Source organism: Bos indicus x Bos taurus, chromosome 5, assembly GCF_003369695.1.
Source record: "Bos indicus x Bos taurus breed Angus x Brahman F1 hybrid chromosome 5, Bos_hybrid_MaternalHap_v2.0, whole genome shotgun sequence".
Classification (NCBI taxonomy): domain Eukaryota; kingdom Metazoa; phylum Chordata; class Mammalia; order Artiodactyla; family Bovidae; genus Bos; species Bos indicus x Bos taurus.
The window spans coordinates 27,003,544-27,016,525 of NC_040080.1; the positions used below are offsets into that span (position 1 = coordinate 27,003,544).

At 38.2% G+C, this 12,982-nt stretch overlaps 1 non-coding gene across 1 annotated transcript; it reads right to left on the minus strand.

The window, feature by feature from the left end:
* Nucleotides 1-11,899: 11,899 nt before the first annotated feature.
* On the minus strand, nucleotides 11,900-11,971 carry TRNAC-ACA. Its single transcript has one exon. It is a non-coding gene; the product is annotated as a tRNA-Cys (tRNA).
* Nucleotides 11,972-12,982: the final 1,011 nt, after the last annotated feature.

Sequence of the window (12,982 nt, forward strand, 5' to 3'; positions counted from 1 at the left end):
ATGTTGCTGGGGAAACTGGACAGCTACATGTAAAAGAATAAAATCAGAACACTTCCTAACACCAAACACAAAGATAAACTCAAAACAGATTAAAGACTTAAATGTAAGACCAGAAACTATAAAACTCTTAGAAGAAAACATAGGCAGAATACTTGATGACATAAATTAAAGCAAGATCCTCTATGACCCACCTCCTAGAGTAATGGAAATAAAGACAAAAGTAAACAAGAGGTACCTGATTAAACTTAAAAGCTTTTGCACAGCAAAGGAAACTATAAGCAAGGTGAAAAGACAACCCTCAGAATGGGAGAAAATAATAGCAAATGAAACAACTAACAAAGGATTAATTTCCAAAATATACAAGTAGCTCAAACAACTCAATGCCAGAAAAACGAACAACCCAATCAAACAGTGGGAAAAGACCTAAACAGACATTTCTCCAAAGAAGACATACAGACGGCTAACAAACATGTGGAAAGATGCTCAACATTGCTCATTATTAGAGAAATGCAAATCAAAACCACAATGACATATCACCTCACACAATTCAGAATTCAGTTCAGTTCAGTCACTCAGTCATGTCCGACTCTTTGTGACCCCATGAACCACAGCATGCCAGGCCTCCCTGTCCATCACTTGCCATCCAACCGTCTCATCCTCTGTCATCCCCTTCTCCTCCTGCCCTCAAACTTTCCCAGGATCAGGGTCTTTTCAAATGACTCAGCTCTTCACATCAGGTGGCCAAAGTATTGGAGTTTCAGTCTCAGCATTAGTCCTTCCAATGAACACCCAGGACTGGTCTCCTTTAGGATGCCCTAGTTGGATCTCTTTGCAGTCCAAGGGACTCTCAACAGTCTTCTCCAACACCAAAGTTCAAAAGCATCAATTCTTTGGTGCTCAACTTTATAGTCCAACTCTCACATCCATACATGATTACTGGAAAAACCATAGCCTTGACTAGATGGACCTTTGTTGGCAAAGTAATGTCTCTGCTTTTTAATATGCTGTCTAGGTTGGTCATAACTTTCCTTCCAAAGAGTAAGTGTCTTTTAATTTCATGGCTGCAATCACCATCTGCCGTGATTTTGGAGCCCCCCAAAATAAAGTCAGCCACTGTTTTCACTGTTTCCCCATCTATTTGCCATGAAGTGATGGGACCAGATGCCAGGATCTTAGTTTTCTGAATGTTGAGCTTTAAGCCAACTTTTTCACTCTCTTCTTTCACTTTCATCAAGAGGCTCTTTAGTTCTTCACTTTCTGCCATAAGGGTGGTGTCATCTGCATATCTGAGGTTATTGATATTTTTCCCAGCAATCTTGATTCTGGCTTGTGCTTCTTCCAGCCCAGTGTTTCTCATGATGTACTCTGCATGGAAGTTAAATAAGCAGGGTGACAATATACAGTCTTGACATACTACTTTTCCTATTTGGAACCAGTCTGTGGTTCCATATCCAGTTCTAACTGTTGCTTCCTGACCTGCATATAGGTTTCTCAGGAGCTGGTCAGGTGGTCTGGTATTCCCATCTCTGTCAGAATTTTCCACAGTTTATTGTGATCCACACAGTCAAAGGCTTTGGCATAGTCAATAAAGCAGAAATAGATGTTTTTCTGGAACTCTCTTGCTTTTTCCATGATCCAGAGGATGTTGGCAATTTGATTTCTGATTCTTCTGCCTTTTCTAAATCCAGCTTGAACATCTGGAAGTTCACGGTTCATGTATTGTTGAAGCCTGGCTTGGAGAATTTTTTATTTTTACAGTTTTACAGTTTACTTTTTAGATTAAGGTTTATGACCCACTTTGAGTCAAATGTTATAAAGTGTGCAGTGTTTGTGTTTCAATTAAAATTTTTCTTTGTGTATGCAGGTGTCCAGTTGCTCCAGTATCATTTGTTGAAAACAGCATCATTTTTCCATTATATTGCCTTTGCTCCTTTGTCAAAGATCAGTTGATGATATCTGTGTTGGTCTTTTTCTGGGCCTTCTATTCTGTTCCATTGGTATCTTTGTCTGTTCTCTCATCAGTATCACACTGTTTTGATTGTTGTAGCCTCTTAGTAAGTCTTGAGGTAGAGTAATGTAAGTAATGTCCACTTTCATTCTTTTCCATCAACATTATGTTGGTTGTTTTTGGTCTTCTATCTCTCCATACAAACTTTAGAATCAGTGTGTCAATATCTACAGAATAGCTTATTAGGATTTTGACTGGAATTATTTTGAATCTAGAGATCACGTTGGAAAGAACTGAAATTTTGACAATATTGAGTCTTCTTATCTATGATCATGATCATGGAATATCTTTCCATTTATTTAGGCATTCTTTGATTTCTTTTATCAGAGTTTTTATAGCTTTATTCATATAGATTTTGTACATAATTTGTATGCCTTATACCTGTTCTATCATTTTACTACCTTATTATTCAACTTCTATTCTTACTATAATAATAAAAATGGCATTATCACCTGAAAGTGACACATCCCCATTGATGTATTTGAATGGGACAATATTGACTTAAATAAGCATGTTGTGGTATTGTTTAAAAAATTAGAACTCAGAGATGGGTACCTGGGTGTCAGTAATATCATCTATACTTTTGTTGTGATTAAGCATTAAAAAATTAAAATATGACAACGTTTCTGTTGTGCACGTTGATAGCAGTAGTATAACTCAGACCAAAGCCACAAAAACCAAAGTTGTGAGTGCCAGTTTCACAACCTACTTATGTATAAGTCAGGGAAAGTTATTTAATCTCTGTTTCTAAGTTTCCATCTGTAAAATGTTAAGAATATATTATCTGATTGGGTTGTTGAAGATTAAACATGTAAGATAGTGCCAGACTGTGTTTCCCTGATGGCTCAGCGGGTAAAGAATCTGCCTGAACTGTAGGAGAAAAGGGTTTGATCCCTGGGTTGGGAAGATTCCCTGGAAGAGAAAATGGCAACCCACCCTAATATTCTTGTCTGAAAAATCCCAGGGACAGAGAAACCTGGTAGGCTATAAGTTCACTGGGTCTCAAGAGTTGGACGTGACTGAGCACACACAGAGTCACAGATACATGGCAAAATGTAACTACTAAATGTTATACTATTTTAGTCACTTTTAAAAATCAATGGATTGTTTTATAAAGATAAAACAGTTTCAATTATGAGAGTAATATAAGCTCACCAGAGAAAAATTGCGGGAAACACAAGCAAATTACCTGATAGCTGAAACCGAGAGGTAGCCATCATTAACACTTTAGTGTCTTTCTTTCCAGTATTTTTCCTGATTCATGACTTTTTGTTCGTTTTCTTTTGCATAGCCGTGTTGCTACATAGCACAATCAACATTTGGACATTTCCTTTTTCATTTAACAACGTGACAGAAATTTGTCCATTTTTAAATAAACACTGATTTAAATAGATGGAAAAAATTCTACTCAATAGCTTTTTAAAATCACCATTGGCCATTTAGATTTCATCCCATTTTTAGTTACTTTAATAACCTTAATGAATATTTTTCCGTTTCTTGACCATGCAAAGATTTTTTTGATTTACATTACATAAGTATGGATATTAATCAAACCAATTGAGTAAATCTGTGCATGTAGTTACAATGGAGATTGCAAGTGGGTAGGCTTTATATAAAGCTGAAGAAAAATTTGCATATTAACTCAGTGAAGAGCATCTGCACATATGAAGTTAGTTACATGATAGTCTTCTCAGCCAAACCTCCAATGTACTTGATAATCTATACTCCAATGCATACATCTTCAGTTTCATGAGCTACCCATGAACATTAATATCATTAATTTATACACACAACACCTTTATGTTATACCTTCATACAGATATGCTTGTATCAGGGAAGGTAAATTTTGTTCACATGTCTAACTTGAAGTATAATGTTAGTTTCTCAGTTGTGTCTGAATCTTTGTGACCCCATGGACTGTAGTAGCCCACCAAGCTCTTCTGTCCATGAAATTCTCCCAGCAAGAATATTCCCCTCTCCAGGAGGTCTTCCCAACTCAGGGATTGAACCTGGGTCTCCTGCATTGCAGGTGGATTCTTTACCATCTGAGCCGACAGGGAACCGTTAAGGTATAACTTGAGATATAACCACTCAGAGAGGTAAAATTGATTGTATTAGGATGAGAAAATATGACCAGAAAATTTAAACAATAGGTCATAATGATTTACAAAGTAAAAAGAAGCCTTAGAACTCCATTCCAGGAATCTCAAACATTTTACCACCAAAGGAATATTTCTTTGATTTTCTCTAACTTCCCATTGTTCTTTTCTCAGACCCAACCCCTAAGCAATGGGTTTTCCTACAAGTCATACTATTGAGTCATAAATATTGCTAAAATTTAATCAAAGAAATAAAGATATCAATTGCTGTTTCTGGCTAGCATAAGATAATTGATATGATCCCAATGAGTTGACACAATTCTAGCCAAGACAAAGAATCTGATGTTTCAGATACCTTGTGCAAAATCAAACCTGAGAAATGGGAACTTTCACTGGGTTTCTTGAATTACTGAAATTATTTCAAAACACCACCTACTCATTTAACATAGGAGTCATTTAGTTCTTAGGAAAAGCAAATACCTTGAACAAAAGCACATGTCTTGGCCTGTAATCTGATATATTACCAGTTCACCTTAGTTTTTTTCTTTTGTAATTTAGATATAATAACTATTGGAGAAGGCAATGGCAACCCACTCCAGTACTCTTGCCTGGAAAATCCCATGGACAGAGGAGCCTCGTAGGCTGCAGTCCATGGGGTTGCGAAGAGTTGGTCATGACTGAGCAGCTTCACTTTCACTTTTCACTTTCATGCATTGGAGAAGGAAATGGCAACCCACTCCACTGTTCTTGTCTGAAGAATCCCAGGGACGGAGGAACCTAGTAGGCTACCATCTATGGGGTTGCACAGAGTTGGACAGGACTGAAGAGACTTAGCAGCAGCAGCAGCAACAATAACTATTTATAATAATTAACAAATTATTATGAATAAAATTATAATGAAAGGAAAGTAAAACAGGGGAGGCATATTAGTAGTTAAATTACAGGTAATGTCAATTATATAGTCTAACACATGCTATTGTTACAAATATCAGTTGTATACCATTCTACTATTGGAAATAGACATATATCTCTATTTGTATATACATGTAAATCTAAGACTCATTTATCCTTATTAAGGCTTCCCTGATGGTTCAGTGGTAAAGAACATGCCTGCCAATGCAGGAGACTCAGGTTCAATTCCTGAGTTGGGAACAAATCCCCTGGAGAAGGAAATGGCAACCCACTTTAATAGTCTTGCCTGGGAAATCCCATGGACAAAGGTGTCTGGCAGACTACAGTTCATAGGGTTGCAAACAGCTGGACACAACTTAGTGACTAAAAACAACAACAACTGTATCTTTATATAAACAGAGTGCATGTATGCTCAGCTCCTCTGTCCACAGAATTTTTCAGGCAAGAGGAGTGGAGTGAGTTGCCATTTCTGACTCCAGGGGATCTTGTCAACCCAGGGATGGAGAAGGGTCAGTCTTTTTTTTTTTTTTAAAGAAGGGTTAGTAAATGAAATAAAGTGAAAAAAAACTTGGACTGGTTCTCATGGTAGACATCAAATGTTGGAAATTGCTAAATCCACTTCTGGTTCCTGATTGCCAGTATCTCACAACAACAAAGGCCAATCTTAGGGAGCTTTAGAATTATCCTGACCAAATCAGTGATATCAATGCAATGAATGAACAGTAATCTGTGAGCCTTTTAAGTGCTTAGCATTTTGTGTTTGAACAGTAAAATTAAGGTGGAGTTCTTAATGTCAATGATTTTATTGAAGAGGGTAGGGACACATTGCCATTTTCAGAGCTCTAAAAATTAGAGGTTTGCTTCATCTCTTTCCAAAGAGTGAGAAGCATAATAGAATTCCTGCAAAGCAGGCTTTATACAAAGCACTAACATTTAACCTAAATACATTTATCTCCTAGTCCATCAAGTTCTTAATTGCCAAGAATATATTACCAAACTGAAATGGAAGATAAATGAATATTTTATGTGTAGTCTCCAAAGGGATAAGAATTAAAAATTAAATTAAAAGGCACTTGCCAATGTTTTAATTTGCCTGTTAAAAAAGCAAACACAAATATTTGATGCTGACTCTATCTTAAATTCCTCAAATCTAATTCAGTGAATCTCAGTAGCAGTAATTTATAACAAAATAGGATTTTTCTTGAATCTTATCAGGATGTAATGCTGATGACAGGAAAGTGATAACTTTTTCACTCAATTTACTCTTGCTAGGCTATCATTTTGGGTTTCCCTCAGAACTCAGTTGGTAAAGAATCCACCTGCAATGCAGGAGACCCTGGTTCAATTCCTGGGTTGGGAAGATCCCCCGGAAAAGGGAAATTTAGGCTACCCACTCCAGTATTCTGGCCTGGAGAATCCATGAACTGTATAGTCCATGAGATCGAAAAGAGTCAGACACAACTGAGTGACTTTCACTTTCTTTTCTTTCAGGCTATCATTTGAAATGCTGTTGGAAAGCAAAAATAATTCCTTTTTGAATGTTTATTATATGTCAGGCATTCCTCTGAGTAGTTTACATTTATTAGATCCTTTAAACCTCACAAGAACTCTGTGAATAAGATCTATAATCATTTCCATTTCACAGAACAGAAAACGGAGGCCCAGGAGGTTAAGGGACTTGGCCAGGTTTACCCAGCTACCAAGTAGCAGTTTGCAGTGAAAAACTGTTTTCCTAATATCTTTACAATGCCAAACTGCAGTGAACGCTCAAAGTACATATTTGTCAATGTCCAGTCAATTGACAGTTTATAACTTATTTCTCATTGACCTGAAATATGTCTTAACACATTCTACAATATTTTTATGTCTTAAGTATAAAATGAAACTTAGATTTAATTATATAGAAGGACTTTAAGAATCACTTTAGTAGAAGAGAAAAACTAAATTTTCTTTGGAAACATCAACAAAAATACAAAGAAATCACAGGTTATACCACCTTGTTTAATTCCTTTGTATAAGAAATTAAATTGTGTTGTGCTAAATCCATGTAACGTGAGGCTGTTATCCATGGATTGCTTTGAATTTTCTTTAAATTCCTTCTACACACTGTATTTATCCCAACTTAGTAAATCCATTTAAACCCCTACTTTGTGGCTATCTGCCATGTGCTCTTTTTACCTAAAGGGTAAAACTAATGTTTAGCTGCTTCTATTTGCCTTAAGTAAAAGAAAACCCTAGAATGTCAATTACAGCCAACTCTCAATTATCTGTGGTCATGGGACAGAGCCCACAAAAGCAAGGACAATTTAAATCCAGGAATAATTAGAGAAGTCTTAATTTTGACATTATTTTTATTCCTCCTCCTAACAAACCTTTCTTTTTTGGACTGAAATAGGTAGAAAATAGATACAATCAAATAGTACCTATTTTTTGGTTTGGTTTCTTTGTTTGTTTTTAATGCCTCTAACAGACCAGTGAAAAGGCTGATCTGGATAGAAATGTATCCAAAAACATCCCCAAACCAAATGAGCAAGGTAATATATGTGTTGTTGCTGTTTGGTCATGGTGTCCCATTCTTCGAGACCCCACAGACTGTAGCCCACCAGGCTCCTCTGTGTATGAGATTCCCAAGGAAGAATCCTGGAGTGGGTTGCCGTTTCCTCTTCCGGGAGATCTTCCCAACCCAGGGCTCAAACCACATCTCAACATGTATTATTTATTTGTCATTTAAAAGATTGTCAGGTGACTTTGGGGAATATCATAAAATTAATTCTTGCCTGAGTTTTTCCCAAGAAATAAACCATGGCCCCACATTTGAAAAGTTTCAGATTTATCTTTCTTTCTTTTCATATTTTATCAGCTCACCAGGCATTGGGCTGGTGCCATCCTGTATCCAGTGATATTAGCACCTCCGTTGACTTCTGGCATGAAGCCTTCATTATGGAATCTTGCAGCCAATCAGAGTTGATGATATTGTATTAATAGTTCCATAATAAAATGAAAAAGATGGCCTTCATTTTGATGAAAGCTGTAAAGTAGCTATTGTGCTTGTTTGGTATTGCAAGGCCCAAATGTATTATTTATGCAATCTTTCTTTTGAAAGAAAAACTGAAAGAGCAGATTTCATTTTACAGCATTCAGTCAAAGCTATTGTCTCATGAATGTGAACATTTCTGCATTTTATTTCCTCAGAGTGTAGAAGGTACTTTTCAGAGATCATCTAAGTAGGGATTTAAAAGTTTAAATACTGCTTTTAAAATAGGTAAGCCCTAATGAGTGAATCTATTGTTCCTACTGGTAGGTAAACTAAATCAACATTGCCATATGAGAACTTGTACCTAATTGGAGTCATAATTTTCAAGGTCTCAGATAGACACTAAGACATTGTTTGTTCATATTAGGAGAACAGAAAAAAAGTCAGTAATTTTACCAGACAGTAAGTTATCAAGAACAAATATACACAATCATAAAATACTTTTAAGACACGAAATCTATTTTGTCTAAGTATGTATTCCATCCTGTAGTTATTACACAGTAGTATAATTCTCAAAAAAATTATGTGATCATACTAAAAAATGTATGTAGGAAATAACCTATTCATTGTTATTGTCATTTAGTCACTAAGTCATGTCTGACTTTTTTCCAACCTTCTAGGCTCCTCTGTCCATGGAATTTTCCAGGCAAGAAACCTGGAATGGGTTGCCATTTCCTTTCCCAGGGAATCTCTCAGATCCAAAGATAGAACCTACATCTCCTGTATTGGCAGGTGGATTCTTTACCACTGAGCCACCAGGGAGGCCCAATTTACACAAAGAAACAAAATAAAAAGCAAAAATGAATTTTAATATGAAACACAGGTTTACAGTGATAAAATGATGCAACAATTTTCTTGGTGATTTTATAGCCAGTATTTTATTTGAACATCATAAAACTTACAAATTAGGTTTAGTACATCCAGGGAAATTAGGTTTAGTACCAGCCAGGTGGCGAGAGTGGTAAAGAACTTGCCCACCAACTCAGGAAATGTAAGAGCAGCGGGCTTGATCCCTGGGTTGGGAAGATCCCCTGGAGGAGGGCATGGCAACCCACTCCAGTATTCTTGCCTGGAAAACCCATAGACAGAGGAACCCGGCAGGCTGCAGTTTACAAGGTTACACAGTGTTGGACACAACTGAAGTGACTTAGCATGCACACATGCACATCCATTTATCACACAGAGGTACTGAAACTTAGAGAAAAACCACCCAAGGACGCATAGCCATTTCAGTTGTGTATCTTGGACCTGTTTCTGATCTGATCCCAGTAGAATGCTTTCCCGGTCATACCATGGTCCATCTTCATCCAGCAGTTGCTTTCTTTGTCTATGAGCCACTAATGGTGAGAACTTGCTACTAAAAATTAACAACAAATCAAGCTAACTAATGAATTTCCAACCTAGATAGCATATTGAAAAGCAGAGACATTACTTTGCCAACAAAGGTCCACTTAGTCAAGGCTATGGTTTTTCCAGTAGTCATGTATGGATGAGAGAGTTGGACTGTGAAGAAAGCAGAGCACTGAAGAATTGATGCTTTTGAACTGTGGTGTTGGAGAAGACTCTTGGGAGCCCCTTGGCCTGCAAGGAGATCCAATCAGTCCATTCTAAACGAGATCAGCCCTGGGTGTTCTTTGGAAGGAATGATGCTAAAGCTGAAACTCCAATACTTTGGCCACCTCATGTGAAGAGTTGACTCATTGGAAAAGACTCTGATGCTGAGAGGGATTGGGGGCAGGAGGAGAAGGGGATGACAGAGGGTGAGATGGCTGGATGGCATCACTGACTCAATGGACATGAGTCTGAGTGAACTCCGGGAGTTGGTAATGGACAGGGAGGCCTGGCATGCTGTGATTCATGGTGTCGCAAAGACTGAGCGGATATGACTGAGCGACTGAACTGAACTGAACTAAATGAATTTCCTAACAGAAAGATATATACTAAGTCCCACTTTTCTATGGCCATGGAGGATTCTGTTTTGCTTAATTTTTTTTTCTCCCTAGAAAGATACCTACTATGGGAAAAGTAAGGTTTTTTTTGTTGTTTTTTTTCTTCTTCTAAGTTGGGTCTCCAGGGAACTATTTCTCAGTGTTCTCTACATTTCAGTTTTCATACTTTCTCCTGAAATAACAACGGGGTATTTGAACTTATTAAGGATCATAAGGATTATAGTAAGCCTTAGTAAGGCTTCCTTCATGGCTCAGTTGGTAAAGAATCAACCTGCAATGTGGGAGACCTGTGTTCTATCCCTGGGTAGGGGAGATCCCCTGGAGGAGGGCATGGCAACCCACTCTAGTATTCTTGCCTGGAGAATCCCCATGGACAAAGGAGCCTGGAGGGCTACATTCTATGGGATCGAAAAGAGTCAGACACGACTGAGTGACTAAGCACACCACAAAGATCATTTGGTATTTGTGAAATTAAAGACTAAATGAAATTTCCTAGGAAATTTCCTAGGATGTAGAGTCTGGCCTCCATAATTTGTCATGCTGCTAAATAAAACTTGCTTGCACAACCACTAAGACTTAATTCAAGGAAAACCTGTCACCATATTTACTCTAATTGCACATGAAGAGTATTGTATAAAAATATAGACACAATCCAGTTTTACACTTGGCCAATGACCTTGCTTTCTATCTCATTGAGGGAATAGGAGCAATAAAAAAATGTCATCATGCTCTCTTCTTCATGTTTACCTACCTACCTGCATCTATGTCTATACCCACTGCTTTCTCATCTGTTACAGAAAGTGCTCCTACATAGGAAAATCTCTTCTCCTTTTTTAATTAAAAAAATTTTTTTAATGAACACAGCATGTGGGATCTTAAGTTCTCCAACTGGGAATCAAACCTGTACCCCTTGGATTTAAAGTGCAGAATCGTAACCACTGGACCACCAGAGAAGTCCCAGAAGTCTCTTCTTGTGCAAAAAATCTCATGGCCTCTTGCCTAGTCACCATCATTACTTCAATAATGATTCTCCTTATCATCTACATCAATTAACTTTCCTTTCTTTCCACATTGTTATCCAGCCTGTTAAAAACAAACAAAAAAATTCTTTCTTGGCCCCACCTACCGTTCAGCTACCATCCCTCTCTTTACTTTCATTTATGCTAAATTTTACCAGAAGAGTTGTCTAGACCCATAGTCTCTAGTCCTCTAGTACTAATTACTCTTGAATCTATTCCGTTTTTTGAAACTCAACTGCTCCACCAGGTGTCCTTTTCAATGTCTCAGTTGTGTCTGACTCTTTGCCATCCCATCCCATGGACTATAGTAGCCTGACAGGCTCCTCAGTCCATGGGTTCTCCAGGCAAGAATACTGGAGTGGGTAGCCATTCCCTTCTCCAGGAGATCTTCCTGACCCAGGGATCAAACTCAGGTCTCCTGCATTGCAGGCAGTTTCTTTACCACCTGAGTCATCAGGGAAGCCCTTTCAAAGTCAATAATGAGCGCAAAGATGCTAAATACAGTGGTAAATTCTCAGTCCTCATCTTACTTGATCAGTCAGCAATATTTGACATAATTGGATCCTGGAGATTTCTTCTTAATTTTTTTTTTTTTTTTGGCTATTTCAGAAAGCACATTTTAAGTCTCCTTTTCTTATTCTTCTTTATCGCTTCAACTTCATAATATTGTAGTGTCTTGGACCATAGTTCTTCTGCCTCTTCTTCCTTCTTTCTGAATTCATTCCCTTGCTCTTACCCAGTGAAAGTGAAAGTGAAGTTGCTCAGTTGTGTCCGACTCTTTGTGACCCCATGGACTGTAGTCTACCAAGATCTTCAGTCCATGGGATTTTCCAGGCAAGAGTACCAGAGTGGGTTGCCATTTCTTTCTCCAGGGGATCCTCCCAACCCAGGGATTGAACCTGGGTCTCCTGCTTTGTAGGCAGACACTTTACCATCTGAGCCACCAGGGAAGTATTGTAGCTTTAAATAACATCTGTATACTAATGATTTCCAGCCTGAACCGTGCCCCTGTACTCCAGTCTTGAATATACCACTGCTTTTTTGAAATCTATATTTACATGTTTAACAGTCATCATTTAAACTCAGAATGTACAAAACTCTCAATCCTATTTTCTCCAACCTTTACCATTTCAAAGGATGGTAGCTCCATACCTCTAATTGCTTACTTCTAAAACCTTGTAGTCATGTTTACCTATCCATCATGCAGTATATTAGCAAATTTCAGGGCAAAAGCCTCTTGGTGAAAGTGAAAAAGGAGAGTGAAAAAGTTGGCTTAAAGTTCAACATTCAGAAAACTAAGATCATGGCATCTGGTCCCATTACTCATGGGAAATAGATGGGGAAACAGTGGAAACAGTGTCAGACTTTATTTTTGGGGGCTCCAAAATCACTGCAGATGGTGATTGCAGCCATGAAATTAAAAGACGCTTACTCCTTGGAAAGAAAGCTATGACCAACCTAGATAGCATATTGAAAAGCAGAGACATTACTTTGCCAACAAAGGTCCATCTAGTCAAGGCTATGGTTTTTCCAGTGGTCATGTGTGGATGTGAGAGTTGGACTGTGAAGAAATCTGAATGCCGAAGAATTGATGCTTTTGAACTGTGGTGTTGGAGAAGACTCTTGAAAGTCCCTTGGACTGCAAGGAGATCCAACCAGTCCATTCTAAAGGAGATCAGTCCTGGGTGTTCATTGGAAGGACTGATGCTAAAGCTGAAACTCCAATACTTTGGCCATCTCATGCGAAGAGTTGACTCATTGGAAAAGACCCTGATGCTGGGAGGGATTGGGGCAGGAGGAGAAGGGGATGACAGAGGATGAGATGGCTGGATGGCATCACTGACTAGATGGACGTGAGTTTGAGTGAACTCTGGGAGTTGGTGATGGACAGGGAGGCCTGGCATGCTGCGATTCATGGAGTCACAAAGAGTTGGACATGACTGAGCGACTGAACTGAACTG